The 22,993-nt window shown below is 38.3% G+C and overlaps 1 long non-coding RNA gene across 1 annotated transcript in view; it reads left to right on the top strand.

The window, feature by feature from the left end:
- Positions 1 to 6,215: 6,215 nt before the first annotated feature.
- Positions 6,216 to 22,993, top strand: part of LOC107593188 (uncharacterized) — a 23,863-nt gene continuing 7,085 nt past the window's right edge. Inside the window, exons 1-2 of the long non-coding RNA XR_001610060.1 lie at positions 6,216 to 6,226; positions 7,183 to 7,193. This is a non-coding gene — a long non-coding RNA (uncharacterized lncRNA). The remainder of the gene's footprint in view (positions 6,227 to 7,182; positions 7,194 to 22,993) is intronic.

Genomic DNA, 22,993 nt, shown 5'->3' with positions numbered 1-22,993 from the left:
GCTCCACTGTCAGAGGCACACCGTCTCGCCACGTCTCCTTTCCTTCTCTCCTCTCCTTCCATTTAAAAGATGCGTGAGTCATTGTGTGTGTGTGTGTATTTTACCCACCAATCTTGGTCAGAAAAAAGGCTTGTGCAGCAGGATAACTGCTCTTTTTAAGAGAGTAAAAATATTATCAAACAAGAATGCAGTATTTATCATCATACAGCCATCTACCAATTATATCAGAGTAAAATACATTGTCTATACAGCGGGGCGCATAAGTCTGAGGTCAAATTGAGATTTAAAATAGAATTTTAGCCTGACAATAAATAGCAAGTTTAAGGATTTGTTATGAGGAAAAATTAATAATAAGGATTTAGTTTTACTTTATTTTTTTACTATTATGTTTATTTGTACACACGATAAGAAGTTCTTGCTTCCAATGAAGCACAAGATGCTCTTTGAATCATTAAATTATGCAAGGTAACATGATTTATGGGTTTCATGCAGCTTGAGTTCTATTGTCATTAAAGAAAAAGAAACACCAAATACTAAGAAATTCTAAATTAATGTAAATTTTTCAGTGAAATTACTATGCTTTTTATTTATAATGCAATAAAATGCATACATTTATCTAATTGGAATATCAGAATGTTTTGTGGAATTTAATCTCTAAGGAATGCATTGCTTAATCAAGCTTACATGTGCTTTTAGATGTATAGGAAAATGGAGAGCTAAAACAAGACACGATCAGACTTCCAGCGTGGAGTAACTGAACTGTAAAATGAAGACAAATCCTTCAGCAGTCTTTGTCACATTTAAAAAATGCGTCTTTTGATCACTATAATCTCACTGCGGATTTGGATTCTCTATTTTTGGAATACTTTAGGCATGATGGCAGGGGAAATCTGCTGATTTCAATTTCATCCTGGAAAACAATAAGCTTGGCTTCTGTGTGTTTGCATGCGTGTATGTGTTTTCATGTGTATGTGCATATGTCTGTAGTCATCTTGGTACAGTGTGCTGTTTTGGAAAAGTGCGGTGGGGTCTGTGGTGGACTTAGAGAGCCTGTGTTTATGGAAAGGCCGCTGAATAAACAGGGTTTAGTGGGACATTCAGTGCATCCAGCATGAGAAGACAAAAACAGCATTAACTGTTGGGGCAAGTGAGCACACTGCTGGCAGCTCGCAGTTGTAGTCTAAACAGCACAAAACAGAGACAGACACAATCAAAATTAGCTTTGCTGTTGTGTTGCTTCTTGCTGGGAGGTCCAGCTAATTATGACCATTATTTGAAATACAGTGGGATTTGTTAGTATTTATTCGCCTGGTCATTTTACCTCAGAAATCATAAAGAGGTGACCAGAAATTATTAGGGACAAAACAACAATTTTGTCATCATTTACTCACCATTATGTCATTGCAAACCCATATGATTTTCTCTCTTGATGTTAGGAGAGGGAGACGTTAAGCAGGACGCTCTCACTTTTTTTTTCCATAGCATGAAAGTGGATGGTGACCAAGGGCTGTCAAGTTCTCAGAATGACAAAAGCACCATAAAAATACCCTTACAGAGTATGATTTGTGCTCTATATTCCAAGTCTTTTGAAGTTATATGATAGCTTTGGCTGAGGAACAGACCAAAATGGAAGTAATTATTCCCTGAAAGTTTTTCCCCTCCATAGCTCTCAAATCTCATTCCTGTGCATATTTAAATTTGATCTGTTGTCATCAATTACATAATTTTTACTTATGCAGTATTTAATTACATAAAAAAATGAAATTGTATGTATTGTCAAGTATATCATCATTTAAAATTATTTATATCAGTTTTGTATCATATATCATCAGTTTATCAACAGTTTTATTTATATCATTATATATAAATATAAATTTGTATCATTATTTATATATTTATATATTTATATATATTATATCAGTTATATCAGAATATCCTTCATTCTGTTCGATAACAATGTACAATCAAAATATACACCATTTTTATGGAAACATAATGGTCCTTATGGAAAAATAATGGTCCTAATGACAATTTCCAAAGTAGTGTTACACCTATGACAAATTTGATATATATTTTAAATCAGTGTTATAATTCATTCATTCATTATTTAGGGAGGCTACTATCCCTTTAATGGGTGATAGCATAAACTCTAAGAATGTTTCCTTTCCTCTGCTGTAGAATCCATTTGTGCTTGCACAAAGCATGGTTTAATTAAAAAGAACTAACTACAGGAAGTATCGGCTGTTATTAATCATTCCAGTGGCCTATTGATATCTGGAGTGTAGTGATGATGTACGACGAGCCGTGTGTATTTATCACTTTGCCCACTCACACTGTGTCTGCCCTGGGAGGCTGGGGTTAGGGAGGCCCCCTACCACCTCCACCTCCAGGACTTAATGTAGCGCAAAGCCAGAGGAGGGCACATGCATAGTTCGGGCTATAAGACAAAAGACGTCCAGCAACACCCCTGCAAGAGACAGAACACTCACCCAACCAGGCCATCTGACGTCTTAATTAACAAGAAAAATTGTGAAGATGCAACAGAACAACATTCTGCATAGTGTGTTACATGGCCTGCACTAGGGAGGGAAAGGAGAACAGCCCGAGTGGTGATGATATGAAGAGGACAAGAGGACTTTTGTTTATTGATTTAAACACATCTAGGCAGCCACATGCTTCAAGTTGGCTACAGTCTGAGGCCTTTTGTCCAGATTAGTCACAGAATGACAACTTGAAAGGGTGACGAGCCAAGGTTTTGTAATGTATGGTTGGCTTAAAATGCGGATGGTACCTTTTTTATCCAGGTTAGCAGACAGCTGTGGTGAGCTACAAGGTTCTTACAGTCGCAGAAGGTTCGCAGAGGATCTTCACCCACCAGGCCAACATCTCTGCAAATGAAGCACTCAGACTCCTCTGCCAAAAGAAGAAGTGAGCGAGTTTTAACACCGAGTATAAGAGCAGAGAGTTGCTCTGTGAGCTTTAGATAAGACAAATATATATGTTTGCATAGTACTTTTGAATGATTAAAAACTACTGGTAAGTTATAACCAGAAATGACTGACCAGAAGTCTTGCACAAAAAGTATCATGCTGACATTGATAATAAGGTGGATACTTTAAAATGTACTTGAATAAATATTACAATGTATTCTACTTTGAGATAGATACTTGACAATATTGTAGATAATAAACAATTCTAAGGTAAATCCACTTCATTGTTAGAGCTTTAAGGTCTACCTGCTTCAATCAACTAATGTGTACTGCTGTATTTGCTTTCACCACAAAATCTATTCCAGTGTAGGATGTCATCTAATGGGGGACATTATATTAAAGGGACACTCCACCCAAAAATTATGTCATCATTTACTCACCCTCATGTTGTTCCATAACTATGACTTTCTTCTGTGGATCATAAAAGAAGAAATCTTGAAAAAGTGTCTTTGTCAATACATTGGAAGTTAATAGGTTGAGTCCAATGTTGTTTAGTTTCCAATGTTCATCAGAATATATTATTTTATGTTTCTCAGAAGAAAGAACCACATAATGGTGAGCAAGTGATGATATAATTCTCACTTCTGGGTGGAGTAACCCATTAAGATCACATGATATTTGCTTTTACGTGATACTTCATCCACGCCACTAGGTGTCAGTAAACATACAAGATGACAATAATATTGACCAGCGCAACATTAAAAAAATCCCTAGGGTACCTTGACACGTGATTGGAACATATAGAGACTCACCACCTTGCAAAGTGTGACATGAGAACCTCTAGTGCTTAATGGTGTGCTGTGAAACAATTTAGATATCGATTGTATGCCCATTACTGAATTTGTGTGGGCGTAATAACACATTTCCATAACATTAGGCATGCACTGGATAATTATTTGATGATGACAAGAGAGAAATCAAGGTGTTTGTCTTTAATGCCTCACCTAACGCTAGCTGCTTATTTACTTGTCACTTTGACATTTTGTCACACCTAACAGTGATTGACAGAATTAGTTTTTGCCAAGTCAATGCGCTCATTCTCTCAAAGTGCTGCCGCAGATACAATCTGAACAGAAAATTACTCACAACTTCCATAAAGAGGGAACAAAACGGAGGCAAAACAAGCAATCATGTCAAACAATAGTTAACCCGTAATGAAGACTTAATCAACCATTAACACCTAAGTGCTTGCAGGGAAAATAATTATCTCAGCTTAATTTGTTGTGCAAAGTATTTATTAATAAATTAATTATGAGCCATAGGAAGGATAAGTCTCGGTACTTCTAAAGTAATATTTATTCCAGACTTCCCATGAGCCATTATCTGAAGGCTCAGCCCAGATATCATCATGCTTAATTTTACTAAATATATATGTATCTCATAATGTTTTCCTCAATTTTTCTTCTTTGCTTTGTCTGCAGGGTATCTGTGGGTAAAGAGGAAAGTTCCTCCAGTATCTGCAGTGGAGGAGTGTGTGTCTGGATGTCTGCTGTTTGTCACGCTAGCAGACACTTCTTCATCCATCCACAGACTGCTCGCCTGCCCAGTATTCGCCGCCATATACATCAAAGTTCTGCAATATGCTGGAGGTTAACATCCAAGAAAAATGCAATTAGAAGATGTCTATAAGATCCAGCCAGGCTATAGAGTGAACTTAATGCAAGTACAGAAAGCAAAAGGTTTCGTCATGAAAACGACTATGTAGCCATTATTTCATTTGTTTCAATGCAGCATTCCTCAGCCATCTGTCAAATAGGATTTAAATGGGGAAACGAAACATCCCATGGCATCCAGAGTTATTCATGAAGGGGAAAGTCATCCTGTCTGTTTTATCAGAATATAAGTGATAGTCTTATCTTTACAGGGCTTGTACAGGGCAGGAGAACATATGGTTCTAATCATCCACCATTACAACCCCGAATCTATGAGAAGAAGGGAAGTCAGATTACTAAAGCTTTAATCTTTGGCGAAGACACCGACAATTGAAGAGGACATTTGTAAAGTTGAGAAGTCAAATCTATCTGTGATTCCATAGTGGACAATCACAATGTACACTGTGAGTCACTGTACACTTAAAAGTTTGGAAGTTAATAGGTTGAGTCCAATGTTGTTTAGTTTCCAATGTTCATCAGAATATATTATTTTATGTTTCTCAGAAGAAAGAACCACATAATGGTGAGCAAGTGATGATATAATTCTCACTTAGAAGATGTCTATAAGATCCAGCCAGGCTATAGAGTGAACTTAATGCAAGTACAGAAAGCAAAAGGTTTCGTCATGAAAACGACTATGTAGCCATTATTTCATTTGTTTCAATGCAGCATTCCTCAGCCATCTGTCAAATAGGATTTAAATGGGGAAACGAAACATCCCATGGCATCCAGAGTTATTCATGAAGGGGAAAGTCATCCTGTCTGTTTTATCAGAATATAAGTGATAGTCTTATCTTTACAGGGCTTGTACAGGGCAGGAGAACATATGGTTCTAATCATCCACCATTACAACCCCGAATCTATGAGAAGAAGGGAAGTCAGATTACTAAAGCTTTAATCTTTGGCGAAGACACCGACAATTGAAGAGGACATTTGTAAAGTTGAGAAGTCAAATCTATCTGTGATTCCATAGTGGACAATCACAATGTACACTGTGAGTCACTGTACACTTAAAAGTCCCTTGAAACAAGTTTTTCAAATGTTGTGATAATGTAGATCAGCAATCTTTTGTTTTCTTGTTATTTACTGGACCACATCGCCCACCATAATATATCTTATTTAAGTGATTTCATTCATTTCAGAACAGAGTTAAATTAAAATGGTAGCTACATTAGGCCTATATAGGGAAACGCAGAACATGTCATCCAAATTAGGAAATCAGAATAATGCAACCAAAGATTAATAATGAAAAACAGAAGTGATTACTTTACCATTCCAGTAGAAGACATAGAATGGACTCGAGATGAAAAATGAGTTGTTACATGACCTATACTGCTTTCACATGACAAATGAACGAAAGACATGGACTCGGGAGGTAAATGAATCATATCTGTTTCATAGTCTACAAACGAAAGGATGTTGTGTATATAATGGCAAAATAATCAAATCACTCTGAGACATTTTATCAAAATGAACGAATAGTTCTGAGCGACACATCACTGAAATCACTAAAACGTGTATGTTTTAAAATTGATTGCGATCTCAGTTATAAAAAAAATGTTAAAGAAAAAAAAGGGGGAAAATGTATTTCGCAAGCAGCTTTACTGATCAGGACATAATTGAATGCACTGTCCTAACTGTCTCCCAGAGGTGGACAGTAATGAAGTACATTTACTTGAGTATTGTACTTAAGTACACTTTTTCAGTATCTATTCTTTACTAAACTTATGACTTGAACTGCACTACATTTGAAAGACAAATATTGTACTTTTCACTCCACTGCAGTTCTATTAAGGTCTGTATGAGATCACTACCATGCTGTTTTTGTGGGGTTAAAATATAAAATATTGTAGTTATTATATAATAGTTAAAATATTGTATATACAGATAATAAGTTACTTAAAAAGTTAGCTATTTAAAAATATATTTTCTGTGTCCAAATATACCTACTTCCGTACTATATGGTAGATTAAAAAAACAGTATGTGAAAAGAGTCTGAATTCATAGTATTCATATTGTAAAACAGTTGGCAAAAAGTACCTGGATGACCTACTACTTCTGTCGACATTCTGAAGTGTGCATCTAATGGAATGAGGCAACAAAAGTGGAGTTGTGGATGGCATGGCAGTAAAGCAATACAACTGACACCGTAAGTCATGTGACAATGGCAACATGGTGATTGTAGATATTATGTCTGTATTTCATTCATGCTACAGTATTACTACTATATACTTTTCAAACAGTTCTTTGTAATCAAATGTAGTACCTATTCAGAGAGTACGCAATTTCGGATGTAACTATTTCCCCTTCATCATGTAGCTTTTTGTTAAATCTTGTAGTGTACTAATGATTTCCCCTTCGCTTGCCAATGGTGGCACATGTATTATGTATTATGTATTATGTAGACTGTACTGTGACTTCTATCATTGTAGAGTACTTTAAACACTTTTCCTTTTTTCAACAGGCACAGTGTTGTTTGCCAAGCAGGAAAGTTTAAGTCATGTCAAAAAAAAGTTAATGCTCTACCTTGACAGTATGAGTGTGTGTGTGTGTGTGTGTGTGTGTGTGTGTGTGTGTGTGTGTAGGCGTGTGCTCACATTGCAGCGAGAGAGAGGAAGTGTGTGCCACTCAAGCTGTGCAGTAATGAGAAGACTAACACGCACGTCTCATCCCATGACTGAGAAATGACCCTTCCCTCCCTCTCTCTTCCTTTTTCCCTCTCATCAGATCCTCCCTCGCTCAGTGAGGTGTTTATTTAATGCCACTGTGACTGAAGCTTTTCTTAATTATGTTAAATACTGTCAGCCTTGATCAGACTCCACACTTAGCAATCACAGGTCCTCCCCTTACCCCCATCAGAGAGGGGCCGCACACACACACGCTAATGAATACAGACACAGTAGTGCTAATGAAGGCACTCGTATGCTAATTGTGGAGACACACAAGCGCTGACAGATTCGCTTAGTCTAACTAACCCAAAAACATGATGAACGTATAACAATATATAAAAAAAAATTTAATTCACCATATTATTACTCGATGAAGAAAAGAGACGAGAAAGTAAATTCAAGGTCAGACCCATTGGACAGTATTGTCATTATTGGACATTTTGCACTCCTCCCATCCCCCCCCCAAAAAACTTAAGTAATGCTGTCAAACGATTAATCGCATCCAAAATAAAAGTTTGTGTTTACATAATAGATGTGTGTGTACTTTTTAAATTTATTATGTATTTATAAATGCAATCACATACACGTATATATTTACATGTGTATATACAGTATATTTGCATTTATATTATAAATAAGTATAAATATTTTACATAAAATATATATATATTTTTCTTAAATATATACATGCATGTGTGTGTCTTTTTATATATACAAAATAAATATACACAGTACACACCCATATATTATGTAAACAAAACTTTTATTTTGGATGTGATTAATCACGATTAATCGTTTAAGAGACCTAAACTTAAGTGGCATTAATAAATGGCAGCACTATGACTGCTAGATTCAATAAAGAGATTTAATAATTATTAGACTATAGTCACAGGTGTGTGTTTTATCATCAATTTACAACAGCTTTGAACTTAAATCATTAGAAATTGTCTAGAAAGATAATAAATTATTATAGGGTTTTGCATATTACATTAAACAAAAACTAAATAAAAAAATAAAAAAATAAAGTAGGCTAAATTAATAGCTCTTCAGAAGCCCAAAAATCTGGGAGGATCAAAGGCCCTCAACTGTTGTTACTATTACGTAGCCAATCAGTTGTGTTAAAAAAGTAAAATGGATTCATCCCACCGACTTCTGTCAGCCTTGGCTTGACATAAAAGAAAATGTAAATGCAAAGAAATCCCAATTCAAGACTTATCTTTCCTCAGTAAATACGCCAAGAAACACAGTTGCTTCCAAAATATTATAATATCTACAACTCTGACAGACTGGTGGAATGATAAAATCACAGAATTCACCCTGGCACCCTGCGTACACACCCATCTGTTACAATCCTGACTTTTTAATCAACAAATTACAGATAAAAGGAAATATATTGAAAGTAAAAAGTATCACTCACTTGCAGCACCTCTTTGAAATGGATAAATTACTTTTACTATTTGAGCCAAAAGTTCAGTGTTGCAGCAGTATCTACAATACATTCAAATAAGAAGTTCAATAAAAGCCGAAAGCCAAAACCAATATATCAAATAACCACAGATTTGGGAGTTAACCTCAACAAATTGGCAAATTCACTCAAGCCTTTTACAAAAATATACAGAATCTTGGCATCTTTTGACCCTTCCATATCACTTCCCATCAATAAATGGGACAGTGTCTCAACCAATGCCAACTTTGGAAACAAATATGCAAACCTTCACATATGCCACAAATACATATAATGCATACAGTTATTACATACAATCCAATATAAGATTTTTAATAGAATCACAGAATGCAAATTCCACATTAATATTTCAAATGTACATCGTGAAAACTAGATTCATGCACTGATAGATAGATAGATAGATAGATAGATAGATAGATAGATAGATAGATAGATAGATAGATAGATAGATAGATAGATAGATAGATAGATAGATAGATAGATAGATAGATAGATAGATAGATAGAAAATATTTGTACATATATCAGTTTATACAGATTATATAAATATATCTACAAATATATGTGTGCGTCTGCATACTGTATATATTTAGATATACTTTCACAGAGAGCATCATCTAACTGGCCCTGAGCAATTCATGCCCTTCCCTAAAACATCAATTAAATATGGAGTCTTGAGTGATGACATTCCCTGTATTAATCTTATCATGTGTCATAACCTGCTCTCTTGGCTGTGGAGCAGCATCATTTGGACACATATTAAAGTTGGCTGTTGTTAAAAATGTTAAATTACCTTGTGGGCTAAATTAGTATACCGTTAAACAAAAATATATATAATCTGAAAGGATATGTGCAAAAATAGGATACTTATAGATTGTTATAGCATTCAGATATAATGTCTCCTGCTAATATTAAAGTAGTGTTTGAGGGAAGCAGAAGGGTTCAATTCTCCACAGGCAGTTTCAGCCTGGGGATTCCTTGATTGCGAAATATCCCTTCAACCCCTCCTCCCCACGCCGCCTTAAACTGATCTCATCATGGTCTCTGAAGGAAGTTCCTACACATACTCTGACACAGACTGGGCAGAACTGCTGCTTTTTAGCACTCTGTTTTTTTCCCAGTCATCTCTTCTCATTTCCTGTCCTCAAATGAGTGTGCAGAAAAACATGTCTTCTTTATTGGCTCTCACTACCAATTCACTTCAACTAAAATGTGTCTATACAGCAACAAGGCCAGGGAAGAGCTATAGGTTTCACAGGAATTTCATCAGCCTTTCAAGCAAACAAACATACAAACACAGAGAGAGAGAGCGAGAGAGAGAGAGAGAGAGAGAAGGCCCTTGCAAAGCCCATTCCATGTCTCACAAATTCCATGTGTGTTGTGGCACAGATTAAGTAACACCCACAGGCAGTTTCAGCCTGGGGATTCCTTGATTGCGAAATATCCCTTCAACCCCTCCTCCCCACGCCGCCTTAAACTGATCTCATCATGGTCTCTGAAGGAAGTTCCTACACATACTCTGACACAGACTGGGCAGAACTGCTGCTTTTTAGCACTCTGTTTTTTTCCCAGTCATCTCTTCTCATTTCCTGTCCTCAAATGAGTGTGCAGAAAAACATGTCTTCTTTATTGGCTCTCACTACCAATTCACTTCAACTAAAATGTGTCTATACAGCAACAAGGCCAGGGAAGAGCTATAGGTTTCACAGGAATTTCATCAGCCTTTCAAGCAAACAAACATACAAACACAGAGAGAGAGAGCGAGAGAGAGAGAGAGAGAGAGAGAGAGAGAAGGCCCTTGCAAAGCCCATTCCATGTCTCACAAATTCCATGTGTGTTGTGGCACAGATTAAGTAACACAGAGATTGAGTGTGTGTGTGTGTGTGAGAGAGAGAGAGAACGAATGAGAGAGAAAATAACATAGTGAGTCCAGAGATGTAATAAAGGCAAAGATTGTCCCTCAGGGAATCATGGTTGTGTGCGACCAATATGCTCTATATTTCTTCTTTGCTGTCTTCTATCATCACTTTAATCCCCAAAATTACCAACAAAGCCTTTCTTGAAATTTGAGTGTATTTTCCATGGTATAATCATATAATATATGGCGAGGACAGAAATGAACATGGCTGAGCTCAGAGTAAATATTTGAGGTTTGTTTTTCAGCTGTTTTATAACACTGAGTGTGACTGGAGATGGAACAGAATTTGGGGCGAAATGGAGGCCTGGTGGGTCCCTAGCATATCTGAGAAGCAAATCTAAATTTGTAAAATTAAATTTCCTCACACAGTGATGGTGTGGTCTGAATATGTGCCTTTTGAGACAACTTAACGGGTATGGAAGTGAAAAGAAATGCTATGTGAAGGGTGTTTATAGCTTTCTTTTTTTTCCATTGTGAAATGTTCTATTTTGAAACACTACTTAATACTAACTTATATATATATATATACACACACACACACACACACACACACACATACAATATGCCGATTCGGTGCTCAAGAAACTTTTTATTATCAATGCTGAAAACTGTAATTGCTTTTATTTTTGTGGAGAACAGTAATTGACATATTTTTGTAACATTGTAAAATTCTTTACTGTTACTTATTTTGAATTTAATGCTGAATAAAAGTATTAATTTCTTTCAAAACACAATTTTGAATGGTAGTGTAAATGAATGTAATGTAAATTTGGAATGTAATGTAAATGCATTATACAGTATAATGAATGCAAATGACTTTGTTTATATTTAATGCTTTCCTTTTAAGATATCCCCTTTTTTCTTTTCACATTTCCACACACTTATCACTTCATAAGCACATCCAACATTTGAAACAACACACACACACACACACACACACACACAATATCCGCCCCAGGAGTGTTCACCAAATGACTGCCCACAGCCCTGACTCTGATGTAACCGAACATCTAATGGACATAAAAGGTGTCAGAAAGCAAGCTACCATCATCTTCACCTCTAGCCTGAAGGGCCTCTGCTATAATAGTAATCAAGTCTTTGATTCAGCCGTACATTTTCCAGCTCACATGCCTTCCGATTATCAGCTTAAACCAGGAGCTTTGAAGCCCAAACCTGAACCCATGGCTCTGTTTCCTCCGTGGGAGACAACCTGTCATCAGAACACTCGTCACAAGCTCTCATAAAGTGCTGTCTCAGGGCCTGCTGTCTCTCTCAGCTCAGTTCGAGATGAATACTGTAGCCTCAGGTCCTGCAGACAGACCCTCGCTGGGCACCAAATCCATTTAATTACACGTACAGGCTTTGATTGGGATCTTCTTGTGCTTTTGTAAGCAGTTATTGTTACTGACCAGGCAAACGTGGCTATCTGTGCTTCTTTAGATGTCATAAGACATATAAGACATATTACGGGTTCCTCACAATGCTTCCTTTCATCCTAATTCTGTCAAACCGGGGTTGAACCAGACTTATAATAAGGCAAGAGTGCTTTGTCGCTACAGGCCAGAGACTGTGAAATTTAAGCTCTTCAAGAAGATTTTAGACAGTTATTTCCCTTACAGGCATGGTGGTTATTTGTGGTTGATTGTGTGTACAGTATGTGTGTGTGTGTGTGTGTGTTAAACATGAGATGCCACAGCAGCCTTTATAAGGATGATAGGAGATTTTAAGTGTGTGACAGTCTGAGCTGAGGAGGATATTGACAAAGAATTAATTGCACTGTTGGCATTGTTTATTTCCTCTGTGTATTTTAGCAGACCATTGCCTAAATCAATTATGAAAATCAGCTAACAGCACAAACATGCCCATAAAACCAAAAAATGTTCATTTAAATGTAAAACTTTAAGCAACATAAATCCTTTAGAGGAATCTGCCGACTACCACAATATGCCATATAATACTGGGACTGTACATAAAGTGTCTTGACTATATTGTCATATGGATACAAATACATTTACAATATCACCACATTAGTTTTGCCAAGCAAATAGCAAAGTGTTTTGTGAATAACATACAGTCTATACGTAATAATTCACACAGAAAGGAGGGATGTCTGTGCTGAAAAGAATGGCAAAGACATGATTTAAATATGCACAGAGGAGTGCAATACCAGAACAGATAGCTCCTGGTTAAATTGGATTGCGACTAATTAATGAATAAGAGTTTTATTTTTTAAATTTTTTAAAATCAATATATACGGTGGATTCAGTATTTAGATCATGTTGCATTTATATTACGTTGCAAAATGTATATTTTTCCCCACATCAATCTACATTCCATCACTCCATAATGTATAATATATAACATAATGACAACGCAAAAACCAGGGGTGAGTTTCCCAAAAACAAATATGGTTGCACGTTCCGAACTTGCGACCAGTTGGCTTTTGGAAAATCTAAACCAGAACTGCAATAACACTAAAATATCATATTGCATACATATTCATACTCAGTATTTAGTTGAAGCACATTTGGCAGCAGTTACAGCCTCTAATATCACTGTATATCAATGTATACAGATTAATGTGCTTATTCTACACTATACCATACAATTTTAAATAAAAAAAAACCTAAACACAATGATTTAATAAAAGTTAATATAAATAAATAGAAACTATTTACATTTAAAATGAGTTTGTATTAAAATAAAAACCCTGTTTTTAATTTAAAACATTATATAATGGTTATATATCCATATATAATCCAAATTATGTCCGAGTGAAGTTCTTAGCAATGCATATTACTAACCAAAAATGAAGTTTTGGTATAATTACGGTAGGAAATTTACAAAATATCTTTGTGGAACATGATCTTTACTCAATATCCTAATGATTTTTGGCATAAATTAAAAATCGTTAATTTTGACCAATACAATGTATTTTTGGCTATTGTTACAAATATACCCGTGCGACTTATGGTTTTGTGGTCCAGGGTCACATATAAATGTATATATTAATTAATGCACAAACAGTACCAATCTGTTAAACGTTATACAATTAATTTTGCCACATTCTTCACAGACAAAACTAGTACAATCAGTAGTCAATTCTCAGCCCCCCACACACAGGACTTCAAACCAACCACACCCACTACTAAAACTCCCATCTTCTCCTTCTGTCCCCTCACTGAGGCAGGAGTATCAAAACTTCTCTCCAGCCATCTTACAACATGCCCTCTGGACCCAATCCCCTCACACCTTCTCCAAGCAATCTCTCCTACACTTTTACCACCACTCACACATATCATCAACCCATCTCTCCTCACAGGCACTTTGCCCACTTTATTCAAGCAGGCTCGGGTAACCCCACTGCTCAAAAAACCTACATTAAACATTTAACTTACAGATAGCTACAGACCTGTCTCTCTCCTTCCGTTCATAGCGAAAACTCTCGAACGAGTTGTTTTCAACCAGGTATCATTGTTTCTTTCACAGAACAACAAACTGGATCCTAACCAGTCAGGTTTCAGGAGTGGCCATTCAACTGAGACTGCGTTACTGTCAGTTACGGAAGCCTTGCAAATGGCAAAAGCTTATTCCAAATCATCAGTTCTTATTCTGCTGGATCTTTCTGCTGCTTTTGACACTGTCAATCATCAGATCCTCCTGTCTGCCCTCTCTTCAATGGGCATCACAGGGATTCCACTTCGCTGGTTTGAATCCTATCTCACTGGTAGGTCTTTCAGGGTGGCCTGGGGAGGGGCGGTCTCCAAAGCTCATCAACTGGTCACTGGGGTTCCTCAGGGATCAGTTCTTGGACCCCTCCTCTTCTCCATATACACAACATCACTGGGTCCCATCATACAGGCACATGGCTTCTCCTACCATTGCTATGCTGATGACACACAGCTCTATCTTTCATTTCAACCAGATGATCCAACGGTAGCTGCACGTATCTCAGGCTGCCTGGCGGACATCTCTGTATGGATGAAAGAACATCACCTACAGCTCAACCTGGCAAAGACTGAGCTTCTTGTCTTCCCTGCCACTCCAACTCAACAGCATGATTTCACCATCCAGCTAGGTTCTTCGACAATTACCCCATCGACTTCGGTCAGAAATCTTGGTGTAACCTTCGATGACCAGCTGACCTTCAAAGACCACATTGCAAAGACTGCCCGACCTTGCAGGTTTGGATTGCACAACATCAGAAAGATTAGGCCCTTTCTAACGGAGCATACTGCACAACTTTTTGTCCAGGCCCTTGTCATCTCTAAGCTGGACTACTGCAATGCTCTTCTGACTGGACTTCCATCAAGCACAATCAAACCTCTACAAATGATTCAGAATGCAGCGGCACGACTGGTCTTCAATGAGCTCAAAAGAGCCCATGTTACACCTTTCTTTATCTCCTGCACTGGCTGCCGGTTGAGGCTCGCATCAAGTTCAAGACATTGATGCTTGCATATAGAACAACCACAGGCTCAGCACTCGCTTACTTCCTCTCACTACTATGAATCTACATCCCCTCCAGAAGTCTGAAATCCGCTAGTGAGCGACGCCTCGTGGTACCATCACAGAGAGGCTCAAAATCACTTTCCAGAACATGCTCATTCACCGTTCCTGGCTGGTGGAATGATCTTCCCCCCCCTATCCGGAATGCTGAATCCCTGACCATTTTCAAGCAACAGTTGAAAACTCATCTCTTTAAATGCTACTGGACTTCATCATAATTTTTTTTTTTTTAATTAAAAAAAAACTTTTTCTTTCTCTTTATTTATTCCTTCCTTTTTATAGCTTGTACTTATGTGAACAATGCCTAAAACTTGGTATTTCAAGCACTTACTGTGTTTGTTTGTCTCTTTTAAGAAGAATCGCTTTATGTATTCCCCAGTTGTAAGTCGCTTTGGATAAAAGCGTCGGCAAAATGACTAAATGTAAATGTAAAGTCAATTACTTTATTCATATTTAACATGTTTCGGGTTTTGAAATGCACACAACTTTAGTTACAGTTTTTCTCAATCGATTTGAAACTTTTCTCCAATGCAGTGTACTTGTTCTCAAAACAATTAGCACAGCCATCCAAACACAAAATTATCTTAATCAAACAGTTCAACTTTACTGCAAAATGAAGCACTGCATTTTTTTCTAGTAATGAATTTATTAAAAGTAAATATTAACATCAAATCTATAGATCTATTGATTCTCTATTGATTTTAAAACACATTCAGCTGTAGATGCACAAATATGCTAATGAAAAAACATGTTTATTATAATTCTTCAACATGGAGTTTTGTTTTATATATACAGTATATTGTGTATATCTAAACAAAATAAAAATTGTTATCCAACACCTGCTATCACCGACAGAGGAGCCTCTTAAAGAAGCAGTTACAGGTCTGTGAGAGCCAGAAATCTTGCTTGTTTGTAGGTGACCAAATACTTATTTTACCGAGGAATTTACCAATTAATTCTTTAAAAATCCTACAATGTGATTTTCTGGATTTTTTTCTCTCCTTTTGTCTCTCATAGTTGAGGTATACCTATGATGAAAATTACAGACCTCTCTCATCTTTTTAAGTGGGAGAACTTGCACAATTGGTGGCTGACTAAATACTTTTTTGCCCCACTGTATATACACACGTGTGTGTGTTTGCTGTATACATGAATTATCCTGAATTATTGATCTTGCCCTTCATTTGCATCGGGAAGAGAATTTCCTTGCATTTTATCTAGACTACATATTTGCTGCACTTGCATCATAGGAGAAAAAATGTAAGAAGTTTGAATCCATGCTTGACAAGCTCCTGTCTCAACATCTCCAAAGGCCTCTTCCTTTGTGGCTGGTGGTGTTGTTATGGACCACCATGTCAACAAAGCTCCTGTTTTATTCAAAATAATCTTGATTGTCCACCTGAATGATCTCAAACTTAAGCTTAAATTCTGAAAAATGTTGGGACATTTAGATAAAAAAATATATACTATCAACAATCATAGTAAACCTCCTGTCTAGTAATCTCTTCTCCCTTTCCTTCTCCTCTCCTCTTTTCTCACACCCTCCTCCCTGCTAATCTCTTTTATTTTTACCTGTTACACTTTTCATCTTCTCTCTCATTACACCCCTTTCTCTAGCCATTCCTCCACCTTATAGACTTGTTTACAGCTGAAAATGGGGGGGTCGGTGTACATACAGAGTGTTTAAAATGTCTCCCTGGTCTCCATCACTGCAGAGTTGACTGACACTCCTCCATCTTTCACTGTCTGTCTCAGCATGTCTAACCATCACACTCGGTCTCTTTCATTACCTCTATCTGCCTCTCAGTTTGTCTCCATCACTCTGTTTGAATTAAACACATTCTTCTCTCACTCTCTGTCTTTCACAAATTGCAGTGATGCTTGTATACGGATTAGTTCGAATAATTAAAATTGATTTTAAGGGCCTCTGTATTGAATTCGAATGAAAAATACGTTTTCACATGTGATGTGAGCTTCAGTTTGTTCGCTTTCCACTGCCTTATTCAGCTGCACTAAATGTGAATAGAATATTTACTGTATGTTTCTAAATAAATACCCAGCACTTTTTTCCATAGGCTATAGTAAATTCTCAAGCCAATGCTGCATGTCACATTAAAACTGCAGATACAGAACAGAATGAAGTGAAGAGGTGGTATAACAGCACAGGTTAAATGAGAGGAGGACTGTGGGTAATTCACTCATGAACATATCAGGTCACCTTCACCAATTATTTGCTCTCCCCAAAAAATGCAGTTATCCTCCCTCTCTCTCTCTCTCTCTCTGTCTCTCTTCCTCCCCACAGTTCAGGATGCATTCTCTTATTACCATCATTATGGCAAGCCCCGGGGCCCTTCTCACACGTTGCAAAATAGACTCATAAGCAGCTCCAGAAAACAATGGAGCTGCATTGAAAAATAAACAAGTTGCGAGTCAATCGGCATACAGCCGACAAACATGTCTACAGTGATCCATGGCTCCTATAATTAACTGTCAACTGTCTCAGTCTCTGTATGTGTAGCATCGTAATACAAGGTTAGCAATGAATTAACTGGATGAAGTCAGTCTCCAAACACCTTGTGACAGGGAACAAAACTTCCCGATGGATGTCAGTGCTGTTACTCTGTTTGTATTACACGAGCAGAGAGGGAGAAAGAGATATGCTACCATGTTGAACACTCCGTTTTGATGTTCCTTTCCATACTTTATGCGCCCAGCTGAAAGAACCGCGATCCGTTGTGTCAGAAGTGTAGAATATTCATGACTGCAAAGAGACTTGATATAGCAACTCTTTCAAGCATTTTGGTGTTCCTTTTAGGCCAGTGACAAGTTCTTACAAGTGGAAAAGGGAAAAACAAACAGTGTAAGTTTCTAAGTAGATAACAGCTAGAGCTTTCTGTGGTTGGAAGGTTTTGGACTAGCCAAGCAAACTGTCAAAAGAGTTCACCCCCTCCTCAAGCTTACGCATAAACATATTTTCCACTTGCAGGGTAGGTGTTGTTTTGACAGTAGAGAGTTTTTAGATTTTTAGCCACTGAACAATTAAAAAAGAAATAAACAAATAAATAATTATTTTTAGAAGCTGTCAGTTTAGCCTGTTATTTTCTGTGATTAACAATATGTATATAGTTTTATCAACTACTTTTAACACTAATTATAAAAATGTTAAACAAATTAATCATCAACTGAACTATCTTTAGCTTGAAACAATATCCTTACATCTCTGAATAATCTTTATTTGGCTACTTTTATCAGCAGATATTGATATTATAAATTAATTTTAAAACTAATCAATGTTAAACCAACTATTCATCAAATTAACTCTCTTTAGTTCGAAACATCTTCGAATTATCATCAATTGGCTACTTTTATCATTTTGTCATTATTTTATTGACATTTGCATTTAATTGCAGTTAATTTGAATTCATAATTGGCATATTGATTTTAAAGTTTTTAATTGTTAAACAGGTCTACAACAATGTCATATTTATATTATATTCCCTGCATTAATCTGACATACAAAAATTCTTACATATTTTAACATTCAACATTCTACAATTATATGTCATGTGATGGTATATTTTCATTCTTTCAAATATGTTTGAACTGACTAAACACCAGTAGCCCAACAATCTGCAATCGTTTGCGTTATCGATTGGGACAAATCGAAAGGAAGCACCTTGAGATCGGAACTTGCAAGAACGGTCTCAGATGTGCCCTATTCGCCATTAAAACCCCAAAACGGCCCAATCGAGGGAAACTTTCGATTCAATTATCAGTGATGTTGTTAATGGCCCCATTAGAGAAAGAATAATGGCAAATTAGGCAACCGTGGGTGAGGAATGGCTTGTGTGACAGCCATCTGGCGAGAACAGGAGGCAAAAAAGCACAAAGAGAAAAAACACCATGGCCAGCAAAACCTCCCAAACATGGGTCCGGACCTCCACCATATGGCTACATTCATCTTGTGTCTAAAAATGTGGCATCTCTGTCAAAATTCCCTTTCTGTGCTGACACGAAATCCGCCTCTGAAAAATGCCCTTATACATCTTAAAAGTGAAATGTACCCTTTTCAAAGGCCTACTATTTGCGACTCTCACAGTGGTGACATCAGACAATGACATTTTGGTCAAGCAGCATGTTCATTTCATAATAAATTACTTTAGAGGTCACTCTGTTAGAAAATAGTTGAGCTTTCAACTTATAAGACAACTTTTTCTCCCCTCCGAATGACTCCAAGCGACACAGATTTAGCAATCCTGTTAATTTATTTCAAATCTTGGAAAATAAAACCACAGAGTCATGGATCAAGAACAACGCAAGTTGCAAAATGTTGACAACACATTGCCAAAGAATGTAATTTCCAGTTACGCGTTAAATAGGAAACAACCTACACAGGAAGCACATTGTAACAAAAACGGTGGACCATCATTGAGTGATAGTCCCAGGACATTAGTTCAGGAAGCTCTGAGCCAGAGCACAAGAGATATATTCGCAAACAATAAAATCTTTGACTCCAGGGCAAAGTGAATGTAAAATCTCAAAAGGAATGCTGTTGCTCAAGTAGACTGAGTTCTGTATGAGTAATCTATGATACAAACATAATTTCACATCACATTCAAGTCAAACATGAGGTGAGGAAAACACAGTTTTACTCTTGCAAGATTTCAAAAGTTCCAGCTAGCATACATCATCTTAAAAGAAATCTTTTTTTTAAATGAGGAGAATCAAATACAGGCTCTTGAATACAGAAAAAATTGACAAAATTATAAATAATCTATTAATGGATGCATTTGTAATTTCCCCTTGCAAGAGTGGAAGAGTCTCAGTCGTCTTTCGATGTTTCTCTTAATTAAGCCTTTCATTACTATGTTTAGCAGTCAAGCTAATAATTAGAGGATTGATTTGATTTGCAAATGATATGGTTTTCACTGGCTATGGATTAGCAGGCTTAGATAAGCTAGTGCAATCAGCCTAAGCATTAACATTAATGATATTCATGATGTTCGAAATTTCATCATATTTCACACCCCAAAGCTGTGATTTTTGAGCATGAGAGGATCTATTACACATAATAATTTGGTTTTGTGGTTATAGAAGCTTTCTGCTGGTACCAAGACCACATTTTCTGCTTCACCTAGTGATTTGTAAAATAAAATGGTTTTGCTGTTTGTACATTTTACACTTTTAAAAAATATTATTAAACATAAATATAATTAGACAGTTTGCTGCCATGAGCATAGCTGATGGAAATGAAAAAATAATTAATTTTGATACCTCATGAAAAGTAGTTTTATATGGAAATCCTAAAAATCCGAAATTTTTAATTATTACTTTTTTATTATTTTTTATTATTTTTGTACTGTGAGTGGTGCAGTGTTATTGAAGTATTATTTACATACTATTTTTATTTTATGTTATTTCAGGTTTATTTCAATGACTGAAAACATTTTATATATATATATGCCCAGCTGTTTTTGTTTATTCAGGAAGTAGCCCAAACAGGAGCCAATCCCAGCACTGCTCGCTCTTTAAATGATCCCGCCTACTTTTTACAGGAAGGAGCAGTTGATCTTTTCTCTCTGTTTTGTTTTTAAATTCCACTGCATACATTGGTTTTTATCTTGTCTGACATTCCCATGTCCTGCTATTTTCAGGTAAAAAGATGCTTGTTGTAGTTTGGCAGAAAGGATGCCATGGTATTTTGTATACTTGCACCACTTCTGTTTATTAGAGCCCATGTGGTTTTCTGATAAATGAACATTTCTAACTTTTTGAATGACTCATGACCTGTATAGCAGATCTAGTTATTTATTATATGTTAAATGTGATGCAAAGCCTAATGAGTACCTGAGAACATCAATGATGAACTGTCTTTAACTGAAAAATGAGTGTTTACTATTGTCATTTTGCATTATTGACACTATTTTCCTAATTAATGCTGTTCAGTTGCTTTGTCACAATCTGTATTGTTAAAAGCGCTATATAAATAAAGGTGACTTGACTTGACTTGACTTAACCTTCTTGCCCCCTTAATGAACCTGACGACCAGGTCATGCTTCCCCAACGACCTCCTTCTACGGGGTCGTGGTTAGCAGCGATTGCAGCGACTTAAACTTTAAGGGTGGAGGGAGACAGCCTTCGCTCCAACCCTTGCTGCAAAAAGGACAGCACAACTCCGATCGGGCATCTTCAGGGGGTCTTCTCGGCGAGGAGAACATCAGTCAACGAACAGGTTCCACTTCAAGCGTAGGCGTGTCTCGTAGACGGTGCTCTCGCTGAAGTGATGGTGTTCGAGCAGAGGGTGCGTGGGTAGTCCGTTGGGTCGTCCTCCCGATTCGCCCACTGCTGCTCACTGGCGAGGGAGGAGGGTGAGTGTGATACACACTAGATCGTCCACAACCCCCCGTCCCCTCTGGGGACCCAGAAATAGAGGAATTGCCCTTTGTCGAGAATTTGGGTACCACCGACCGAGAGGTCAGTGGTGGAAAAAGATGAAAAGATTCTCTGCCCGGCCCTCCTCCGGGGGAGGGAGTGGTGTGCTTACCATCTCCTGAAGAGCACGTGCCTCCACCTCTGGGTTGCCCGTCTCCGGACCTCTTGCTCTCTCACTTGCCACCAGGTTTGGCGGGGGCCTGGACAGGTGGGGCAGCTGCCCTGCGACTGGCTCCACGGCACAGCTTTGCTGGAGGCCGCAGGAGCACTGCTCTTGTTTTGGCGGTGGCAGGGGGGCCGCCCTCGGCGACGGCAGCAGCTGCAGCTGCAGCTGCACGCCGGGGCAGGATGTACCTGATGGCCTCAGTCTGCTTTGGTCAGCGGAGAACCGCTGGGTCTTCACCGCTGACTCTCCACCGAGTCGCCGAAAGGCCGGCCTGGGACACGCTCCACCGGGGGGACCCTTGTAACCTCCTAGCTGCCCCAGCATCGAGGCTGGTGAGGGAGGAGGATCCAGTAAATCAGTTTCCGGCAGTAAAAAGGTGCCATCCATGACCTGTTGAGCTCCTCATGCACCTCCGGGAAGAAAGGCACCGAGGCGGGGCGCTGAGAACCAGCGCAAACCACCCCGAGAACCAATCTTGCAACCTTGAGGGCTCGGGACACGGTGAAAGTCTTCACTCGAGCCCTACCCCTACGGTGGCCCGGGAAAGCATAGCCATTATTTCTGGATCCAATTCAGCCATTGCTACGGTCCCGGAGGAGAGCAGCGCAGCCGAATCTTCCTCTCCAGAAAGCTCTGGCTCACCCTCCGGTGCTGCAACCGATATCTGATCGTTGGGGGGAGCCTCGAAGAAACAGGTAGTACCCCCCGGGAGGGTCCAGCCTGCTCTTTTTGAGAGCTCCGCTGGTTTCGAAGTGCCGGCGGGCTTGGGCATCCCCGGAGGGGAATTCCTCACCGTGACCGTAAGACCAGTTCGCCCACCGCCAGAAAAAGGACGCCCCCGGCTGCCACCAGAGGGAACCCCAGATCTAGGCAGTGGCACGGGCACTCCGCCCTTTTGCAGGTAACGGAGTCTGGCCCGCAACACCAAGATGGTCATACCCCCGCAATGGGAGTATGAGTCATCCACGAAAGCCCCCCATGCTTCATGCCCAGGCACGAGAGGCAGCGATCGTGACCATCACCCAGCGCCAGGTAACGACCGCATCCAAAAACGCCCAGGTGATACGTTGTCTATGACAAGACCCACATCGTCTTTACAAAGACGTAACGTCAAGTTTGCCACGCAACGTTGTCTTTAAAAAGACGCACCCAAATTTGCTCTTTTAGGGGAAAAGCTCTTTTAGCGTGCTGAG

Source organism: Sinocyclocheilus grahami, unplaced genomic scaffold (genome assembly GCF_001515645.1).
Source record: "Sinocyclocheilus grahami isolate Dianchi unplaced genomic scaffold, SAMN03320097.WGS_v1.1 scaffold166.1, whole genome shotgun sequence".
NCBI classification, from domain to species: Eukaryota; Metazoa; Chordata; class Actinopteri; order Cypriniformes; family Cyprinidae; genus Sinocyclocheilus; species Sinocyclocheilus grahami.
This window is presented reverse-complemented; position numbering and strand designations above follow the sequence as displayed.